Source organism: Mixophyes fleayi, unplaced genomic scaffold (genome assembly GCF_038048845.1).
Source record: "Mixophyes fleayi isolate aMixFle1 unplaced genomic scaffold, aMixFle1.hap1 Scaffold_458, whole genome shotgun sequence".
NCBI lineage: Eukaryota > Metazoa > Chordata > Amphibia > Anura > Limnodynastidae > Mixophyes > Mixophyes fleayi.
In genome coordinates this window covers 3201-26279 of record NW_027448144.1, presented here as the reverse complement: position 1 = coordinate 26279, position 23079 = coordinate 3201, and the positions used below count along the sequence as shown (strand labels likewise).

Here is a 23079-nt window from a genome sequence, read left to right as displayed (position 1 = left end):
GCCAATGGTTATTATTATTATCATAGATTTGTAAGGCGCTACGCAGCGCTGTATGGTAGGGTAAACAAAACATACATAAAACAGGGACATACAAGGTAGACAAAATATATACAGGCAGGAAAACAAAGGGTATAAAGGACCCTGCTCATTAGAGAGCTTACATTCTAAATGGAAGAGGGCACAGGTGAAACAAGAGGAGTAAATGTGGTTCAGAGTGGAGATTGGGACAGTTGTGAGGGTGCATTAGTGTGAATAGTGTTATCGAGGATAAGGTCATCTCTAAAAATAAAAGAGATGGATTTTCAAAGAAAATCTAAAGATGTGAAGGCTGTGGGAAAGTCTGATTGAGTGTGGTAGAGAATTCCATAAGTGGGGAGCAGCAGGTGAACTTTTGTAGGTGGGAGTAAGAGGTGGTTACCAGAGACGAGACAAGGCGGAGGTCAGAGGTAACTCTAAGGGGGAGGGAGAGTTTTTTGATATGAGATTTGAGATTTTGAGGGCTTTGTAGTTAAGGGTGAGTAATTTCACTTGGATTCTGGAGGACACAGGGAGCCAGTGTAGGGATTTGCAAAGTGGTGCAGCAGATGTGGAGCGGTGAAAGAACATGATCAGTCTTGCAGCAGCATTTAGGATGCATTGAAGTGTGGATATATGTTTGTCAGGAATGCCGGATAGCAGGAGGTTGCAATAATCAAGACTGAAGATGATGAGAGAATTGATAAGAGTTTTGGTAGCATGTAAGAAAAGGGCATTTTCTGGCTTTTTTTAAAGTGGAGTCGACAGGACTGGGAGAAAATCTGGATGTGAGGAATAAAGTAGAGGGCAGAGTCAAGTGTGACACCAAGGCAGCGAGCTTAGGAGACTAAGGAAATTGTGGTGTTATTGACAGTGAGGGAGATTTGAGGGTAGGTGGTGACTCTGTCAGAAGGGGAAATAATAAGCTCTGTTTTGGACATGTTGAGCTTTAGGTAGCTTTATGACAGATGGAGGTAAATCGTGTAAAATGTGTTTAGTGTGTACGCATGAATCGGCATGCTGATTGGATTTTTTTACCTTTGTTGACTGCTGGTCAAATCGTCAAGGATGTCCCTGCTTTCATCAGGGGCATAGAAGTCAGGATGTACTTAAACAATCGTCGGGCAGGACATGACATTGATTTTTATGACTGGTACTGGTCTCTTGGAATAATTGTGGATTTATTTTCTCTATATGGACAATGGACAATGAGTTGGTCCTCCTTTTGCAGTGTTAGCAGCTTCCACTCTTCTTGGAGGGCTTTCCATAAGATGCTGGAGTGTTTCTGTGAGAATTTGTGCCCATTTAATCTGTAGAACATTTATGAGGTCCGGTACTAATGATTGACGAGAAGGCCGGGCTCACAATCTCTGTTCCATTTCATCCCAAAAGTGTTTGATGAGGTTAAGGTCAAGGCTCTGTGCGGGCCAGTCAAGTTCTTTCACACCAAAGTTGTCAAACCATGTATTTGTAGTCCTTGCTTTGTGCACTGGGGCACAGTCATGTTGGAATAGCAAAGGGCCTTGCCCAAATTGTTTCCACAAAATTGGAAGCATAGCATTGTCCAAAATGATTTGGTATGCTGGACTTCTCCGCGGCCTTCAACACTGTCGAAGACCCCCTCCTGTTGCAAACCCTCCTCTCTCTCTGGCTGTGTCCTCACTTGGCTCTCCTCTTACCTCACCAACCGCTCCTTCTCTGTATCCATTTCTGGTTCATCTCCCCTCCCCTTCCTGCCGTGCTCCCTGTAAGAGTTCCTCAGGGCCCGGTTCTTGGCCCTCTACTCTTCTAACTGTACACTACCTCCCTGGGTGATCTCATCACCTCCTTCAGTCTCCGATATCATCTGAACGCTTATGACATTCAACTCTACATCTCCTCTCCCGATCTTTCCCCCTCTCTTTTCTCTTGTGTATCTGACTGCCTTTCTGCCATATCCGCTTGGATGTCTTCACGTTTTCTCAAAATCAACATTGCCAAAACTGAACTCATCGTCTTCCCTCCTTCTAGATCTTCATCCCATCTCGATTTCTTCTTTCACTGTCAACAACACCACCATCTCATCTGTTCCCCAACTCCAATGCCTGGGCATCACCCTCGACTCCGCCTTCTCTTTTACCCGCCGCATTCAATCTCTCGCCCATTCCTGTCACTTCGAACTCCGTAATATCGCCCGCATCAGGCCCTTCCTTTTCCAGGATGCCACCAAAACCATCATTCATGCTCTCATCATTTCCCATATTGACTACTGTAACCTTCATCTCACTGTCCTTCCCTTCTCCCACCTCGCCCCGTCAGGTCAATAGTCAACTCAGCTGCGAGACTCATCTTTCTCTCCCGCCGCTCCTCTTCTGTGTCCCCCTTCACGGGCTCCCCTTCCCCTACAGAATCCTTTTCAAACTCCACACACTCACCTACAAGGCCCTCTCCCACTCCACTGCCCCTTACATTTCTAACATCCTCTCCATTCACACTCCATCCCGTTCCCTGTGGTCGGCCAATGACAGTCGCCTCTCCTACACCCTGATCACCTCATGCCACTCCTGAATCCAGGACTTCTCCCGGGCTGCCCCTCTTCATTGGAACGACCTCCCTCGCTCCATCTGACTGTCACCTAATTTAGGCTCCTTCAAACGGGCACTCAAAACTCATCTTTTCCTCAAAGCCTACCAGCCATCCACCTAATCTTCTATCCATACTTTATTACCTTACCTTCTCTCTCCCCCCTTTCTTGCTCTTGATCCCCTCCTCTAACTCCCTTTGTGCCTCCTGTCTGTTTACCCTCCATCTAAGATGTAAGCTCTTATGAGCAGGTCCCTCTTCCCTCTTGTTTCTCAACCTATTCTTCTGCTCCCATGTCACTATGCAAGCTATATTTGGAGTGTTTGAAGTCCTGGTAGTATTTGTTTAATGTTCGGTACTGTATCTACCCTGTATGGTCTGTATGGCACTGCAGAAATTTTGTGGCGCCCTATAAATAAAGGCTAATGAAAATAATGCTGAAATTTTAAGACTGCCCTTCACTGGAGATAAGGTGCCTAGCCCAAACCCTAAACGACAGAACCATACCATTATCCCTCCTCCACCAAACTTCACAGTTGGCATAAAGCAGTCAGGCAGGTAACGGTCTCCCAGCATCTGCCAAACCCAGACTCGCCTCTCTGACTGCCAAACAGAGAAGCTGTGATTCGTCACTTAACAGAACACATTTCCATTGCTCCACAGTCCAATGTTGGTGTGCTTTACACCACTCCATCTGACGCTTGGCATTGGTCTTGGTGATGTGAGGTTTGCATGCAGCTGCTCAGCCATGGAAACCCATTCCACTAAGTTTCCCCTGCGCAGGTTTTGTGCTTACATTAATGACAGTGGAAGCTCGGAACTCTTCAGCTATGGAATCAGCAGAGCGTTAGTGACATTTACGCACCATGCGCCTTAGCAGTTGTTGACCACACTCTGTGATTTTACGTGGTCTTCTGCTTTGTGGCTGAATTGCTGTTGTTCCTTTCTAATATCACTTACAGTTGACCGTGGAATATCCCGCAAGGATTAAATTTCACGAACCGTCTTATTGCAAAGGTGGCATCCTATCACAGTACCACACTTGAAGTCACTGAGCTCTTCAGAACGACCCATTTTGTATCACAAATGTTTGCAAATGGAGACTTCATGGCTAGGTGCTTGATTTTATACACCTCTGGCAACAGGTCTGATTGTAACACCTCAACTCAATAATTAACAGGTGTGGCCAAATACTTTTGTCTATATAGTGTATGTATGATGACCCCACAAGGGCTCTACAGCGTCGTACATACGGCGTTAGATCATACAACCAAATTAAACATACAAGGTAAAAAAGGGTCAAAATTATATAAATACAAACAACAAATTTGCATATTATTCTGTTATTTCTTCAAAATCAATTAATTATACAATTGACAAATAATGCTAATTTTTCTGAAAGGCAGAAGGCAAAATATATTCGATAGAATAAAATTGGTACCCTCAATTAACTTGTCCTATTTCCACTGTACCCATTTTATGCTTTTCTTGTGACAACTTTCCTTTCGGGAAAAACTACAGAATTACTGCGATTGTGTACAAGAATATTTTACTTTCTTGAATGTCAAATGTAATGAGACTTATTTCTCCAATTTTAGATTGGGCGGGACTATATCTGCGTATAAGATTGTGCCAGATGAAATAGACGATATTAAGGTATTGTATAATTAATAACAGTAAAGATATACGGCAATGCATGAATTTGTCTTATAAACAGTTGTGCACCATATGCCTAATTGTGAAAGAAAACATTTTTTTGTTGACTGTTTCTTGTTTTACCTAAAGTCTGAGTGACATTCATGTATTATTATTAGTTATTTGCTTTATATAGCATAATTGTACTACACAATGCTTTACAGAGAATGTTTACTCATATCAATGGACCTTACAGTCTAAATTCTCTTCCATTCACACACACAGGCTAGGGTCCTTTTCATCCAAGCTAATTAACCTATCAATATATATTTTAACTGTGGGAGGAAGAAACCGAGAGCACCCAGAGGGAATCCCAGGCAAATATGAGAACATACAAACTCTGCACATAAAGTGCCCTAGTTTTAATTGCTCAGCAGCGGTTAGACCGCAATACTAACCACCGTGTTACAGTGCCGCTGGAGCTTAGTTGGGTTATTCAACATCAAATCAAAACAATTTTAGAAAAAAATTCTACCTTTCATTCTCTAATTGCAATTAAATTTGGTATAATAAATTCTGCCATGGGTGTGAAGAACCCCCAAATCTTAGACTGATATGTACACTGGTTTTGAAGTTATATGTCTTTAAAGCTGCAATTTTTTAACAAAAAATGTGCTTGCAACATTTTTTTAAAATTGCATTTATAGCTCACCTGATTGAGCTAGAGAGTTGGGAAAGCTCTCATTGTAAACCTCTTCTATGGGCTATCACGTGACATAACAGCAGTATGTTTCAATGAAAATTAAAATTGTAAAATTTTCAGTATCTAAATTTTGATTTTCGCAAAAAGCCATATTGTGCAATTTTTGGAAAACAACATCTCAAAAATTGTGGATACCTTTGCTAATAAATCCCCAAAGTTTTATTTTGAAATCATGATGGGATCATCTGCTACAAGAGCTTTCATTTTTGAGTGATTCATGAAAATTGAATTTATTGAGGCACCACACATCTGAGAAAATCAACAAAACTATATTTTTTCCAGTTCACTTCATTAGAGGAATACACGTTCCTCCTTAGGTGTGTTTGGGGGCAAGATTCTGTAGACAGCACCTGCTCGCACTTCTGCGCAGGCGTGCAACTTAAGTGGAAAGATGCCACACGTTGAAAGACACTTCAGTTGTGTTGTATAGGTCCGCCTTTTACAGGCACAGGCTAGGTTTGGGTGGGCTTTAATCAGTGTTGAAAAGCTCCTAGGTCACTAATTTAAGCCCACCCAACCCTAGACCATTTGTGTCACATTTGAAAAAGAGGAGTGTTTAATTACAGTGGAGTATCAGACCTGGAGAATGTGTGCCAGAAGCAGGGAGAAACAGCAACTTGCAGAAAGGAGTACACAACATAGTGGCGGTCTACTGCTTCCAGAGGAAACTTGTATACTTGTTGAAGACAAAATTTGAGAAACAACTAAAAAAGATTTTCTATTTCTCTGTTGGGTCAGCAGGACAATTTAAAAACAAGAAAAACTTGCCAACTTATGCTCTTAAAGATGATTTTGGTATAACATTTTTCAGTGTCTGCACATGGTAAAGGATCTTGTGATGGTGTAGGTGGCACAGTGAATAGGTTAGCATGCTGAGCAAGCCTGCAACCAGGGGAGGGCTGTCCAAGTTTTAGCCTGAGGGGCAAGACTCTACTCAGCAGCCTATTTTGAAGGAAAGAAAATGCAGGTGGTCCAGTGATCCAGCCCAAGGTAGCCCACTATTGGATCGGCCCAGGGGGTAGATGCCCCCGAGCCCAGCCAGCCCCTGCCTGCAACGTCCATATGATTATCAGATTCTTACACCACAACAACTTTTTGACTGGGCAGAGGAAATTATTATAGGAATGCTGTTTACTTTCTCAACACAAGAAGAACATATAGAGACAGCAATATTTATAGATGATCACTTCAAAAACACAGTAACAATTCCTGGAAATTCCATGCTTTCATACCTGCAGCATCCACAACTAAAAACTTGGTAAAGATGTTTTCCTCCTCTTAAAATTTATTGTAACAGAGAGTGGCAACATCCCAACAAAAGCTCCCACTTGCTGACATCAGAGGGTATATAAAAACATGAAAGATGAAAACATTGATGACGTGAAAGTGACATTCCTCCATCTAGCTGGTCCGTCACCATCTTTTTCATACCTTAAGAAGCCGGACGTTTTATGGATTACTGTGGTAGATGTTCTGTGTAAGGTGAATCCGTAAACTACAGCAGGTCGAATGTACACCCTTTCTGAAATGGAAATACTAAAACAAATAAAGCCTTCGGCCAGTTCCAACCCATAAAGTAACACCATCCATCAAGAGCAGCAGCACCAGATGGTAGTGATCTGTATTAAGCTTTATTATAGTATGTGAAAGGCATAAAATAATCACAAATGTTTTAAATAGTTCAGTATTAACATACTGTGTCATTGTACATAATATACATCAAAGGGATTGTTTTAAGGAGATAAATTAACAATAATGAACAGGCCTAGATAGTTCTCATTTACATTATTTTAACAAACAGTCCCAAGTGAAAGTACTTGTAGCAGATGATCCCATCATGATCCCAAAATAATACTTTGGGGATTTATTAACAACAGTATGAACAATATTTGAGATATTTTTTAAAGAAAATAAAAAAGCATGGCTTTTTGTGAAATTTGGTTTTGAAAATTTTTCAATTTTAATTTTTATAGAAACATACTGCTATGTTATATATCATATGAAAGTCCATACGAATAGGTTTAAAATGAGACCTTGCCCAACTCCATAGCTCAATCAGGTGAGCTACAAATGCAATTATTTAAAAAAGTTGAAAGCAAATTTTTTATTAACAAATTGCAGATTTAAAGGCGTAGAACTTCAAAACCAGTGCACATATCGGCCTAAGATTTGGGGGATTTTTTTTTTACACCCATGGCAGCATTTATTATACCAAGTTTCAGTACAATCTGAAATGGTCAGTTTGAAACTCCCTGTTGAATTGATGTGAAATGACCCGGTTTATTAATTTTCAAATCGCCTTATATAGATGAAATTGAAGGAAAACACCAAACCTCTGATTTAAGATATTACATGACTTCTGCAGTTTCTGGTACAATACATTGTCCTTTTGCTTTAATTTAAAAATGATATTCATTTTACCAACATTTAAGGCAATGCTTGAGTACACATGTGTGAAAATCAGAAATGATTATGAGAAAAATTAAAAAATTTGAAAATATAAATATGCATTAATTTTTTTTTGTTTTAAAATTAAAAATGGGCATATTGTTTACAATGCAAGCCACAAGTAGGAATCCAGGAAACAGAAACCTAAAATTTAAATATATACATTTATTTGTATTAAATTAAGCCTTTTGTTTGATTGCAACAAATATAATGTATGGTTTATTTGTTGGAGGAGAGGATAATTAGTATACATAGTAATTTTTAGCCATATTGCATAAAATCATTTCTTTTAGGGGGGTTTGTATTATGAGTTCACCCAATTTTGTATTGATGTGAGTTGTACATCAAGAAGTAAATAGGTTATAAAAACATATGGTTAACCAATGAAAAGTGAACAATCACACAATAACTTAATGCAATACATATATATATATATATATATAAAATACAAAAAGACAGGGGGCGCCACACATAGTGTATTATCAGTGATATACAATATACAGGTGACTCCAACGATAAGATAGTCCCGTACCAAATATATGATGAAATTAGGCAGATGTAATAATCAGGCTGACCATAGTATGGATCCACCTCAGATTAGGATAGCAGGATTCCACGATCACAGACCAAGTAATGGAAGACAATCTGCGGACTCAAATAAATCCACAATAGTGTGACACAGTATAAAAGGAGACCAAATTGGTCTCAAATACCACAAATTTATTGGCACCACATAAAAAATATTAATGCCCGTACATAGAGCACAATAAAACAAGCTTATCTGTCCACTGGCACAACATGGAAGAGAAGGGTAGCAGGCGGCGACACCTCAGATCATCCAGCAATGAGCACAGGGACCAAGAACCTCTCCAACGCGTTTCGTCTTGTAGGTAAGACTTTATCAAGGAGTAATGAATCTAGCATCATTGCAGGCTCCTAAATACTAGAATCCTTTTACATAGGAGCCAATGCGAGCATGACCTTAGCGTGTGGGCGGTAACCTCCGACTCCCGATACGTCACATCCGGGACTCCACTTCCGGTATAGCGGTTTTATGTGAAGATAGATTTTATATATTAGATGACATCAGGAGGGGATATTCCCAACAACTCCAGCTCCCGATGTGTCACATCCGGAACTCCGCTTCCGGTATAACGATTTTATATAAAGACAAACTTAAATTTACATTTACATAACATCAGAGGGGGAAGCCCAATGTCTATCAGAATATATATGATAGAAACTATGTACCATCACATCACAACCCGTTCGTCATCAGCAATATGAGTATAAGAAGAACTGGATCTTAGTCCAATGCCTCAATAAGCCATACATCATAAAAAACTAATAATACATACACAAATAAAATATAGCGTCACACTATCTAATACAGAATACAGCTAACTAGTCAACATTATCACATAATACATAAAAATTCTAAATATTCCCAGAACACAACAATGTAGTATTTAGCAACATCCAGACCGCCCCTTAAAGAGACAGGCAGATGATCAACACCCAGCAGTGGGCTAAAAAAAGGGGGACAATAGACCCTACCAATACACGAGAATGGCACTACAGAACCCCATATCAGAGTTCCATATGAACCACCTAAAGGGAAGAGAAAATATACCTAAAAAGAAAAACCGGCATTAGTATACAAATCAGTACATAATTACATCAAAAATGAAGCCATTTCGAATGCTTCATTTAGGCCTCTAGGTGCCAAAGTGTCCAGTTTATACACCCAATACATCTCTCTACAGGTAAGTTTTTTAGCCAAATCTCCACCTCGTGCACCCAACACCACATGTTCAATACCTTTAAACTTGAGACCACTAGGGTCAGCATTCTGACAGGAGATGAAATGTCTAGGTACTGTATGTAAATCTGATCTATTTCTAATCGCCCTCACATGCTCCTGAAGACGTATCTTAAGGGCCCTCTTAGTTTTACCAATATAGACTTTACCACAAGGGCATTCTAGTTGGTAAATGACTGACTTAGTAAGGCAGGTTATACGATCTTTCACTTTATATTCCTTCTGGTGCAATGAATCATAAAAGACTTTATTCAAAGGAGAAACAAATTTGCACATATTACAATTGTTGCACTTGAAGGAACCTTTCCCCAGATTATTGAGAAATGTAGTCTTATTACCCTTTTCCTCTTTAAGTAAACTGGGTGCTAGTAAGGATTTTAAATTCCTAGTTTTCTTGAAGATGACATCCGGTTTCAACGGAACTACCGGACCTAAAATTGGGTCCATACAAATTAAACTCCAGTGTTTATTCAAGACAGATTTTATCTTCCTTTCATCTTGACTATATTCCGTAATGAAGGGAACTAATGTTTTATATCCTTCCTGTTTTCTATTCTTATAAACCAACATCTCTCTTCTATCTACATTATTAGTTTTTATTAGTGCTTCTGAGATAATAGGGTCAGGGTATCCTCTTTCCCTAGGGAAAGAGGATACCCTGACCCTATTATCTCAGAAGCACTAATAAAAACTAATAATGTAGATAGAAGAGAGATGTTGGTTTATAAGAATAGAAAACAGGAAGGATATAAAACATTAGTTCCCTTCATTACGGAATATAGTCAAGATGAAAGGAAGATAAAATCTGTCTTGAATAAACACTGGAGTTTAATTTGTATGGACCCAATTTTAGGTCCGGTAGTTCCGTTGAAACCGGATGTCATCTTCAAGAAAACTAGGAATTTAAAATCCTTACTAGCACCCAGTTTACTTAAAGAGGAAAAGGGTAATAAGACTACATTTCTCAATAATCTGGGGAAAGGTTCCTTCAAGTGCAACAATTGTAATATGTGCAAATTTGTTTCTCCTTTGAATAAAGTCTTTTATGATTCATTGCACCAGAAGGAATATAAAGTGAAAGATCGTATAACCTGCCTTACTAAGTCAGTCATTTACCAACTAGAATGCCCTTGTGGTAAAGTCTATATTGGTAAAACTAAGAGGGCCCTTAAGATACGTCTTCAGGAGCATGTGAGGGCGATTAGAAATAGATCAGATTTACATACAGTACCTAGACATTTTATCTCCTGTCAGAATGCTGACCCTAGTGGTCTCAAGTTTAAAGGTATTGAACATGTGGTGTTGGGTGCACGAGGTGGAGATTTGGCTAAAAAACTTACCTGTAGAGAGATGTATTGGGTGTATAAACTGGACACTTTGGCACCTAGAGGCCTAAATGAAGCATTCGAAATGGCTTCATTTTTGATGTAATTATGTACTGATTTGTATACTAATGCCGGTTTTTCTTTTTAGGTATATTTTCTCTTCCCTTTAGGTGGTTCATATGGAACTCTGATATGGGGTTCTGTAGTGCCATTCTCGTGTATTGGTAGGGTCTATTGTCCCCCTTTCTTTAGCCCACTGCTGGGTGTTGATCATCTGCCTGTCTCTTTAAGGGGCGGTCTGGATGTTGCTAAATACTACATTGTTGTGTTCTGGGAATATTTAGAATTTTTATGTATTATGTGATAATGTTGACTAGTTAGCTGTATTCTGTATTAGATAGTGTGACGCTATATTTTATTTGTGTATGTATTATTAGTTTTTTATGATGTATGGCTTATTGAGGCATTGGACTAAGATCCAGTTCTTCTTATACTCATATTGCTGATGACGAACGGGTTGTGATGTGATGGTACATAGTTTCTATCATATATATTCTGATAGACATTGGGCTTCCCCCTCTGATGTTATGTAAATGTAAATTTAAGTTTGTCTTTATATAAAATCGTTATACCGGAAGCGGAGTTCCGGATGTGACACATCGGGAGCTGGAGTTGTTGGGAATATCCCCTCCTGATGTCATCTAATATATAAAATCTATCTTCACATAAAACCGCTATACCGGAAGTGGAGTCCCGGATGTGACGTATCGGGAGTCGGAGGTTACCGCCCACACGCTAAGGTCATGCTCGCATTGGCTCCTATGTAAAAGGATTCTAGTATTTAGGAGCCTGCAATGATGCTAGATTCATTACTCCTTGATAAAGTCTTACCTACAAGACGAAACGCGTTGGAGAGGTTCTTGGTCCCTGTGCTCATTGCTGGATGATCTGAGGTGTCGCCGCCTGCTACCCTTCTCTTCCATGTTGTGCCAGTGGACAGATAAGCTTGTTTTATTGTGCTCTATGTACGGGCATTAATATTTTTTATGTGGTGCCAATAAATTTGTGGTATTTGAGACCAATTTGGTCTCCTTTTATACTGTGTCACACTATTGTGGATTTATTTGAGTCCGCAGATTGTCTTCCATTACTTGGTCTGTGATCGTGGAATCCTGCTATCCTAATCTGAGGTGGATCCATACTATGGTCAGCCTGATTATTACATCTGCCTAATTTCATCATATATTTGGTACGGGACTATCTTATCGTTGGAGTCACCTGTATATTGTATATCACTGATAATACACTATGTGTGGCGCCCCCTGTCTTTTTGTATTTTATCTCTTAGGTGTAACACTTGCAGACAGGTGTTGATTGACTGGGGAGCTGCCTATTACATTGAGTATAAATTTCCTATATAATTCACTGTGTCCACTTTTACTAAGCGCTGGTTAGCTTAAAGAACTTTTTGGGTGTCATATATATATATATATATATATATATTTTTTACACATGCACACACCCTGTGGTTGAATTTTAGATATGGCAGTATGGAAAATGTAAGTAATTGGAACTTGATAGTGTCACAATGAAGGCAATAGGAGAAGCGGCAGCATGGCGTACCACCTTATAGCAGCCCACTTTGACCACTGTATATAGCATACATGTGTTCATGGCACATGTATATCATTCATCACAGGGTACATGTTTGTATTTTTGTGTGGTTTCTTTAAGAGCCTGCAGTCAACATTTTCATGGAAAACAAGAGTCCTTCCTACTCAGAACGCTCTGGTCCTTTCAAATATAATCCTTATGTTCCATTCTCTCCGCCCTTCTCATTTTGATTTGTCCTATATATGGAGATACTGGAATAGAAACTGGGCACATAAGGGCTGATGTCTTTGCTGTTAACGGGTAGCTTTTATGTGCATGTGCAATACATATTTGTGACTAGTGCCTTAAGTACATACGGATCAACCAAATGCTGCCAGTGTTCTAGAATGCGAAAAAGCTATGCAAGTCCAATTCTTGAGAAGGGTAATTATCTGTCAAATGGTAAAAGTATGCTCACATAATGATTGAGTACTGAACTAAGTTAAATTATTTGTTCTCCTTTCCTTTAGTGGCACCATGCTAATAGAAAGTGCCAGTTCATGGCTCATGTGTGATTCACTGTTCATATAATTTACTACTATATGTCCTTCTCCAGGCCCTATGTTATAGGTCCACGAATATGGGGGGACTGAGATATTACGGTGAGATATTAGTCATCATGAGTTACCGCTGTGGAATTTAGTCCGTTTACTTTGCTTTGCTAATTTGTCATGCAGTTGATAAAATGAATTGTACTAGTTGCCTACTGTGTGAAAGGAAAGATTATGGATGCTGAAAAAGTTAAAATTTGGAGCAGTCACTAACATTTTGTTTGGTTACGAACCCTGAAACAGAGGAACATACAATCTACTTTTGAACACTTTAGCTATTGCATATGCTTTATTTAACTTTCTGGTTTAATTAAAAATAATGCAAACATTTCAGGAATCGCCTTAAGACGTGTCTAAAATGTAACAAAGTTGGACTGCATAGTTCTGCCTTTGTGTTTCAGCCAGATTCACTGTCATTACAGCTTAAATAAGTATGCAGAATTTTACTTTTATCTTTTCCAACAAGATGCCCTCCCTGACATTGGTATCTTTTGCCAGGAATCATTAATAGACTGGTGCGATGAAAAAGAACTTAACCTGATTCTAACAACAGGAGGAACTGGGTTTGCCCCAAGAGATGTTACACCAGAGGTGAGATATTCATTAATTATATTTTACATGGAATTAGAGTAATGCTTCCACAATGTATTTAAATTGTTATCTAAAGCATTGGGTGGGAGTCAAAGGAAAGTAGTGCATTCCTGCACCTCATATGAACCTTACACATTTTCTATAGCTAGTAAAGTTTGTGAAAAGCACACAAATAGGATTCAGCCTAGGTTCAATGCTGGCTGTGCCATTCTCATAGCTACACAACAAATCAAAGAGAGAGGGCCAAATAAAGGACAAACAGAGATCTCAAACAAATGTGTAGAAAGCATTAAAAACAGCCAATCACTTGTGATGATTTAAAGTAGATTCACACACTCAATAACCTTTTAAGAGCTCTTATTTTATACTGATCGTTTATAAGACAGCCAAAAACTGTCTTTGCAGTAATGGTGTGGCTATACAAAGGGTGATGAAATGAATACATTTTACATACTTGGTGATAAGTGAGGGTGTAGTAAATAGTGGTACACTGTAAAAAGTTTTATTTCCCCAGATAAAAATGCATGTAACAAGAATTGTTATATTACGCAACTCCCAAGTTAGCACTTGCTTATGGTTTTTTTACATACAGCTGTGTTTCAGTGCAAGTTTTCCGCCAAAGTGCATGGGTCTAAAGAGCAAGATGTTAGCAGTTGCGGAGTAGCAGAAGTTTACTATAGCAGGCGTTATTCCTTGCAGAGTATGGTGTAGTTTCAATCGGGTGCCTATTTTTGTAGAGCAGTGTAAAAATAATGTTTTAAATTTGTGGAGTGAGACTATTAAAATGAGAAAAATGATAGTTTGTAGGGACGTATTTTTCTGTGTCGTGGGGCTTACAGCTATTGCAATCCCAGTGATGGCATTAACACGCTATAGCGTGTATCTTGCCCTAAAATACAAGTAAAGGACCGCTTTCAAAACTGACTGGGTCCTGCAGGACGCGATAATGCTGAAAAATAAGCGGGGAGCCAAGTTAGTCAGCTCACAATGTGCGAGGAAGAGCATTGGCCGGTGTCATAATTGTCTGACCTTTGTGCCGTTCTTGTCTGACAGCAGTACACTACAATTTCCGGTTTTCCTTGCAGCTATACCTGCTAGGTGAAGCCTCTCTGGACACTGTATAGCTGTAAGCAAGGTGTCTTGTTGGGGATCTCAGCTGGGAGGTACCATGGACATAGTACTGATTGTCAAGCAGGATGTGTCTATTGTCCAAGATAATAGAGGACATTGAGCCTGGGATGAAGGTTCTGCACATGGCCAAAGTAAATTGCTGGGTGGGAGTTTTACTGTTCTATATCTATGGAGACTTTAGGGAGTATCGGTCAAGTCACATACCTGCAATGCACATAGTCTGAGACCAGAAATTAGGATACCTCTATTCCTCCTGAATCAGGGGTATATTTACTTGATGTGACTGGTCAACACCACTCATCATAATAGATCTTAAGTTAGGAGTTGTAGTTCAGTAACTGCTTTGTATCCAAGTTGATCTAAGTTTAGGGTGACTTTACTGAGAAATACAAAAAACTGTAGTTCCCTGTGTAGTCTCTTCTGTTTCATATTTCTTCTTCATTTTGTGCTATCTGGCTTATTTAAATTGTAGTTAAAATTCAGAGCATTATTCTAACTTTCTGTTCGCTACTACCTTCGAACAGAAAGTGGGGAGCCAAATCAGTCCGTGTACAGCGAGAGTGGAGCTGGTATGAGTAACCATAACCTAGGACTAGCAGGCCATGAAATGTACAGGCCAGCGGGGTAGGTGTGTGGCGGTGCTGTAGGTTGGGACAGTTTTAGATTTTACACAGAGGAAAAAAAATATGAAAGGATCCAGAAATAATGAAGTAGATTTTAAATGATGGGTCCCCAGGATCCACAAAATTATGAATGTGATCACTGACTCTACAAAAGGACAAGTACCAGCACTGAACCGGTAGAGATCGGGGGTAAATTCATCAGGCTGCAGGTTTGAAAAAGGAGAGATGTTGCCTATAGCAACCAATCAGATTCTAGCTGTCATTTAGTAGAATGTACTATATAAATGATAACTAGAATCTTATTGGTTGCTATAGGCAACATCTCCACTTTTTCAAACCCGCAGCTTTATAAAATTAACCCCTAGATGTCAGTTTAAACCTTTAATAGGTTGTCTCTTACTCCTTCCAGTTAGACTAAAAAAAATAACATTTCTATGCACAAATTTGCCCAAGCACACAAGGAAAGATGCGTTTGATAAAACATCCTTTATGTCGTCTGACTCTCATCATTAATTTAGGCTGTAAATGAGGCAAAACCAAGCAGTATTTTAAGAGAAAAAAACAAAAAGATTAATTTAATGAAAAGTGGGTTTAAAATAGGTTGGACTTTTTCACAGTACTCCTGTTCATGGTTTTCTCCCGCTCTGCCCACTTAGAAGCACTTCTAGCTTGTGTATTTACCAAGAGCAGGGAGTAAGCATGCACTGTGATGCAGCCCATCTAGAGCAGTGATTCTCAAACCCAGCCCTCAGGACCCCTAACAGTACAGGCTTTCCTGGTGACAAGGGAAATAATTATACCACCTGTGGAAATGTAAAAAGTATAAGTTTTGGGCTTGCACATCTCTTTGAAGGCGACTGTTACTCTCTTTTATAATTCTAATTTAAGTGTGCAGACATCTAATTCTTGCTTTTATTTTATGCAGAACTTCCATAGCTCCCGTGCTTTTTTCTGTACTTACATTTTATCATTTGAGTTTAAAGTGCTTGTGCTATTTCATGATTGCAAATACAAGTCAGTATGTGTGGGACTTCAGTGAGGGCTGACAGATTGCAGAAGAGTACATGTTAGAGATGTTCACTGACCTCCGTGTTCTGGTTTTGGTTCTGGATTAACCGGCCTTGCGTGTTTTGGTTTTGAATCCCTATTTTTTTTTTCTAAAATCACATAATTTAGATTTTTTCCTCCCTACATTATTATTAACCTCAATAACACTAATTTCAAGTCATTTGCAGTCAATTTTGACCAGCTCACAGGTCACAATATTATTTTCATACACTTTCAAACAAAGACTGCAGCAGTTCTTGCCAGTGATAAGAAGAAGGCCATTGTCATGCTTGGGCATAAGAACAAAAAAAAATCACCTCCTATGTGTGGAATTATTTTTACCCAAATTCTGACAACAGTTGTCTAGCCATTTGTAACATTGTAAAGTCACAGTCAGTAGAGGTAAGGACCTTAACCATCTAGGAACCTCATCCATGTTACGCCATTTGAAGCGAGTTCATGGAAAGCTTTTGTAAAAATCAGAAACTTATGCAAAAAAAATAACAAGCAGTCCAGCATCAGCTACCTCCCTTCTCTCAGCTAGATCCCAGCACCTGCAATCTACACCCCCAACACCTTCATCAGCAATATCCTCACAAGTGATCGGAGTTAGTCCTGCATCCAAATTTCTAAGGCGAGATGACTCCTCCCCTATCCAGGACTCCTCAGAAGAATCCTTGAGCGTTAGGCCCACTGCTGCTGCTCCTGCTGCGGGGGGATAAGGATAAGGTCAACTCAGAAGCCGACCAAGAAGAAGACTACTAGTATTTTACAACAATTGACTGTTAATCCTTTGCAAGAGGAAGCAATTATGAAAGCTGTCACCCAGTCGCAAAGCGGATCACAGACGCCATGGCGACTATTCTAGGGCAGCATGGTGGCTAAGTGAATAGCACTTCTGCCTCACAGCACTGGGGTCATGAGTTCAATTCCTGGCCATGGCCTTATCTGTGTGGCGTTTGTATGTTCTCCCCGTGTTTGCATGGGTTTCCTCTGGGTGCTTCAGTTTCCTCCCACACTCCAAAAACATACTGGTAGGTTAATTGGCTGCTTTCAAATTGACTCTACTCTCTGTGTATGTGTGTGTGTGTCCGTTTCTGTGTGTTAGGGAATTTAGACTGTAAGCCCCAATGGGGCAGGGACTGATGTGAGCGAGTTCTCTGTACAGCGCTGCGGAATTTGTGGCGCTATATAAATAAATGATAATAATAATAATATGCTAGTATTAGATCTGCGTCCAATATATACTAGTAATGCAGCTGGTTTTAGACAGTTACTTCTGTCCTCTGTTACCAAATTCCATCACAACACCATTTTACTAGTAAAGCTATTCCTCGCCTCTACCAGAAGGTTCGTAAAAATGTAATTATTGGGCTACAAAATACCATTCTACCCACTGTACACTTAACCACAGATATGTGGACAAGCGGAACTGGGCAAAGTAAAGATTATATGATTGTGACAGCCCACTGGGTTGGTGATTCGCCTTCACCAGCAGGGACAGCAGCAGCATGGACGGTGCATTTTTCAGAGGCATGCTACTCTGTATATCATCTGCTTCACTAAGAGGCATATTATTATTATTATTATTATTATTATTATTATTATTATTATTATTATTGTTGTTGTTATTATTATCGTAGATTTGTAAGGCACCACAGTGCTCCACAGCGCCGTACAGTAGGGAAGACAAGGACATACATAAAACAAGACATACGTAAAACAAGAACAGACAAGGCAGACAAAATGAATGGAGATATAAAAACAAAGGCTATGGAGGACCCTGCTCATTAGAGAGCTTACATTTAAAGGGAAAAGGGCACAGCTGAAACAAGAGAAACTAGTATGGCTCAGAGTGGAGATTGGGATAGTTGTGAGTGTGCATTAGTGTGAATAGTGTTATCGAGGATAAGGTCACCTCTAAGAAGGAGATGGGTTTTCAAAGAGCATCTTAAGATTTGGAGGCTGTGGGAAAGTCAGATTGAGCTTGGTAGGGAATGGGGGGGGGGGGGGGCAGAACGGGAGAAGTCTTGAAGGCGGGAGTGAGAGGTGGTTATCAGAGACGAGACAAGGCGCAGGTCAGAGGTAATACCGCTGACAACCTGTTTGAAAAACTAAGAGATGTCATTGCAACATGGCTTATCCTGCTTGGACTCTACTGAGGATATGTGATTTCTGATAACGCCACCAATATTGTTAGAGCATTACAGCGGGGGGAATTCCATCACATTCCCTGTTTTGCTCACACAATCAGCTTTGTGGTACACAACTTTTTAAAAAATGACAATGGCATGCAGGAGATGCTGTGTGTGTGTCCCGAAATATTTATGGTCATTTTCGGGATTATGCAATAGCATGTAGGAGAATGCAGCAGCTGCAAGAATAGAATTTAGCGGGAATGTACTTTAGTCCAGCGCAGTGGAGAATACTTTCCGTGTTGTACAAGGTGCTGAAACCACTCGAAGTAGTCACCTGTAAAGGGAGTGCAGACACTGTTAGCTTGAGTCAAGTGATTCCCCTAATTAGACTTTTTGAAAACAGCAAGAAAAATTGAAGGAGCAAATGAAACAAAGGATTTCCGCTAAGTTGGACTTGTAGATTAAATACTTTATTCGGATCGCCAGGTTCCAAAAGTTATCAACATCTTTAAATTGGATCATTAGATTTTGGCAACTGTGCTTAATCCTAGGTTTAAGAGCTATGTATTTTCTTTCTTTCCATCTGACCCAGATCTCAAGAGATGCAATGAGCTCTTGGTCAGCAAGCTGACAGCTCAAATGGTACATGACACAGTAACGTCTCCTCCTTCAGTTTCTCTGGAAATTGCTGCTAGGAAAAAACGTAGCTTTCCCCAGACACCCAATGTTGAGGCAGATGTGTCTGCACAACATTTTGACATTTGGCCTGGTGTAAAATAATTGCCCAAAAATCATGACAGCTCTTCCGTAAAATGAACTACAAATTCCATGAGGAAGCCCATTACCCGCAATTACATCAAAGTACACAGACTTCTGTGATGGTGTATTCCAGCGGGGATGAATTAGTATTGTTTGAGGATGATGTAAACCAGGGTTGTCCAACCCACGGCCCGCGGGCCGCATGCGGCCCAGCACGCCTGTAAATGTGGCCCAGAAGGAGTTTTGGTGGTGGCAAGGGGGCAGCACTGTTAATGGGAGAATAAAAATCCTGCAAATAAAAGAAAAGAAAATACTTACCTTGCGGTCACGTCAGCTGGTACTCCGGCTCCCTCCCTTGTCTCCTCCTCCGTGAGGTGCTCGCAGTGAATGTCCATCACGCCCAACATCCATTGCGGAGCGCAGCACAGAGGAGTCACCCGCGCGAGAAGAACAATCAGCAGCACAGAATTGGAGAAGAGAAGAGGACAGGAGAACAAGCCGATTAAAAGGTAAGTTAAGGGGGATTTTTTTTTTATTATTTCAAGGGACGCTGACCAGTGAATAAAAGTCACCGGGTCCTGGAGCATCATGGACCTTATCTCCCTGCTACATACTTCTACTTGTAATTCTAATGGGGCATTATATATTATTCTTTGGCCCATTATAAGTTGTTATCCCTTAACTAACAGTGGTGTAATTAGCAAAACAGGTCACAATTTGGGGTCACAGTGATGTATATGTCAGGCACCGCAGGCCTGGTCAGGGCACCCTGATATACAATGCCTGGCTTAAATGCACTTTACTGATATTGCATCGTAACAATACAAAAAGTGATTATATTATAATAACTAGAGAGGATTTTTTGAACAGGGTGATTGAAAGGTAAGTATAGGGGGATTAGAAAAAAAGTGATATATATATATATATATATATATATATATATATCACTTTTTTTCTAATATTTATATATGTTAACTGTTTTCTATGTTTTTTTGGATGATCAGCTATCGTCATTGTTAGTGTATCTTCTGTGTGGCCCAAACCCACTCGTCGTCTTCCAATGTGGCCCAGGGAAGCTAGGGAAACACTGACGAGGATGAATATGATGACAGTGTAGGTTGCAGGTGCTGAGATCTATCTGAGAGAAGGGAGCTAGCTGATGCTTATGTGTTTGGTAATATTTTGGGTAGAATGACATGTTGGCAATTTTATATTTTTATACTGTAAACTTTCATCTGTATTTGAGGTGTTTTTTTTTCTTTACAAAGGTACAAGCTTTTGTTAGGGTAATTTTACCTCTCCTTTATCAAGTCCCTTCAGATAAGATAAGATGCTGGTTAACCAGGAGATCAGTAATCAAGACACAGACATGCCAATGTCGAGATGGAACTGAGCTGTGCTCATTTATTAGTGGGCTACATTTATACATGAAATGATCTGGTTATAGGATAGAAACACATGATTGGTATTTTCCTGAATAAATATAAATCTTCTGACAAAGCTAGTTCGTTCTCCATGTCGCTTTTATGGCTTATTCTTATCAAATTTCACTGGAGCCAGTAATCCCAATGTCATTATCCATTATCCCGTGTCCTAGGCCTCCATCCGGGGTCTTTGAGATAGTTCAAGGCTGCAGCTGGTAATTGTGCTGAATGTATTTTTAAGGCAATACCAACATTTTTAACTCCTTCACATATCATTATTACCACTTAATGCTGGGGAACCTAAAGGTCCTTTCACACTTTTTATTTACATTTTTGTTTCTCTGACTTAAATCCACTATGCACTTGAACATAGACTTTAGCACATGCGTTAAAGGGATTAGTATCATCATGACTGAGACTGGAGAGTGACAAGAAAAATGCCACCCCTCCTGTTTCTGTATGAGCTATGGCACAGTAGAATGTCACTAGAGACTTTTAAGAACACTGACAGCCCTATTATTACAATTTCTGTTTCAGCACTGAATCCTGCCACCTCTCCTGTTTCTGAGTGAGCTATGGTACAGTAAAATGTAACTGCGGATTTAGAGCAAGACTACCAGGCCTATTATTTCTATTTCAGCAATGACAATTAGCAATGGAGCTCTCCTCTTTGTATGTTACCTATATAACACAGTACACTGCAAATTTAGAAGACCAAGCCTGCCAGACCTCATATTTCTATTTCAGCAATGGTGTTCTCCTGAATGTCACTGGAGACTTTGAAGAACACTGCTACCCCTCCTCTTTCTTTTCTACCTATGACGCTGCCCAACTGCACTAGAGACTGCTAAGAACTGTGCTACCCCGTCTGTGTCCCTCTGTGAAATGGCGCTGGATCGCCGTGTAGGGCGGTACTTATAAAATCCAAGTCTCACGAGATCCGACGATGTAACAATGACGTTTTGCCTCGTTTTCAATTCCGAGGGCATGCGGAAGTACCGAGACGGCTCGGCTCGGTTGTGTTCGGTTCTCGGGGGAACCGAGCATGAGCATCTCTTGTACATGTATGATCTTGTGGCATGATTATTTGTAGTAAAGGCTATCCTGCCATATGACTGTTTAATTACTGCTGTCCTAATTTAGCATAACAAGCTCAATGTAGCATTTCCTATACCACTAGACATATGACAAGTTAGTAGGTAGTGGATTTTTTTCTTTGTTAAATCCATGTTTCTGCTCACATAGATGTTTCTCTGTATCATGAAAATACCCAGACAGATGATAGAATGTGACTTTTAGACCCCAGTTTCTTACAGTGTGCTAAAGGATGACAAGATCTAAAGATAATGAAAAAGGGGCACTTTGTGAAGCTGCGCTTTCTAAATGTCATAAAAAATATACAGAAGACATAACGGATATAAGGTTCTGTCTTGGTATATGAAGCTTAAAGCCATTTTTCTCAAATAATAATTTTGGTTGTGCAAAGTTCGTTTCCAGTAGAGACAGATATTATTGTACACTATGTATGGCAGGGAGAAATTTACTGAAGGCCATATCACACATCAAAGAGCATGATATTTTTTTAACTGTAAGGTTTGAAACCCCCATCCCAATATGTATGCATGCGAGGTATACAAGCCGTCTAATGGATTAGCTGCTTATTAGTTTTTCAAAAAATAGAGGTGGTTCAGACAGGTGAGAGAGCTCATACCGCATGCTGATACTGCACAGCTATCTTGCATATCATAATGTGAAATAGATATAAATAAATTAATTTACAAAACCCTACCTTTCATTTCATAAAATCCCAGCATTCTCAGCGCCTGGCCTGGTCCTCTAGGGAAAGGACCAAATAACTGATCGGGCCCCTGCACCTAAAAAGTTCCAGCCGAGTAGCACTGACCCTCACCTGGATCGGTGGCATAACTTATTGTAGTGCAACATAGCCACCGAAAAGGACGGGGCCACACCATGTTGCTAACTCCTCCTGCTACACAAGCAGTCAAGGCCCCCAGAGACGCGTAGGCCCTAGTATTTTGTACCTGCTCCCCACCTGTTAGTGCTGCTGATTATGTTAATATTAGAGGTTGTCCTGTAGCACAGATCATGCCTAAAACTATTACCAACGTGAAATTGTATATCCATAACCAGTATTTTATGAAATATTTATTAACTGCCTCTAATGTCATTGTTTTTGGTGTAACGTGACAGTTTTTGTGATTTAACATATATTTGTTAATAATAGTGATTATTGAAAACTTTGACATTTAGGGGCTGATGCAGAGTGAGACATATGCTAGTTTGCACAGCGTATTTTGTGGGATATAGCTCTGTGCATACCCAACAATTATGCTTTCCTTCGCATGGAGCGATGCGTCAGGAGAGGGAAGTGGCATTTTAATGTAGGCCAAGTACAGTAAGATCATGTTTACACAAATGTGGCTCATGCACATCTACAGAAACACGCATGCATGTTTGTTCGGAGGCTTATCTGTTTTACTTGACACAGGGCAGGTGCAAATACGCTGATGATGATGACATGTCATAAATTAGACGCATATGTTGCATCTCGAGATGTCTACAGCTCTGCAT

General features: G+C 39.9%; 1 long non-coding RNA gene across 3 annotated transcripts in view; it reads left to right on the top strand.

Annotated features, from left to right (window-relative positions):
• LOC142134212 (uncharacterized) overlaps positions 1 to 22824 on the top strand; it is a 45927-nt gene extending 23103 nt beyond the window's left edge. For 2 of the 3 annotated variants that reach the window (XR_012686998.1, XR_012686997.1), the window contains 3 exons: positions 4176 to 4233; positions 13273 to 13365; positions 21235 to 22824. This is a non-coding gene — a long non-coding RNA (uncharacterized LOC142134212). Of the gene's footprint in view, positions 1 to 4175; positions 4234 to 12693; positions 12826 to 13272; positions 13366 to 21234 lie in introns of all 3 variants that reach the window. The other variant, XR_012686996.1, reaches the window with a different exon arrangement.
• The last annotated feature ends 255 nt before the right edge of the window (positions 22825 to 23079 follow it).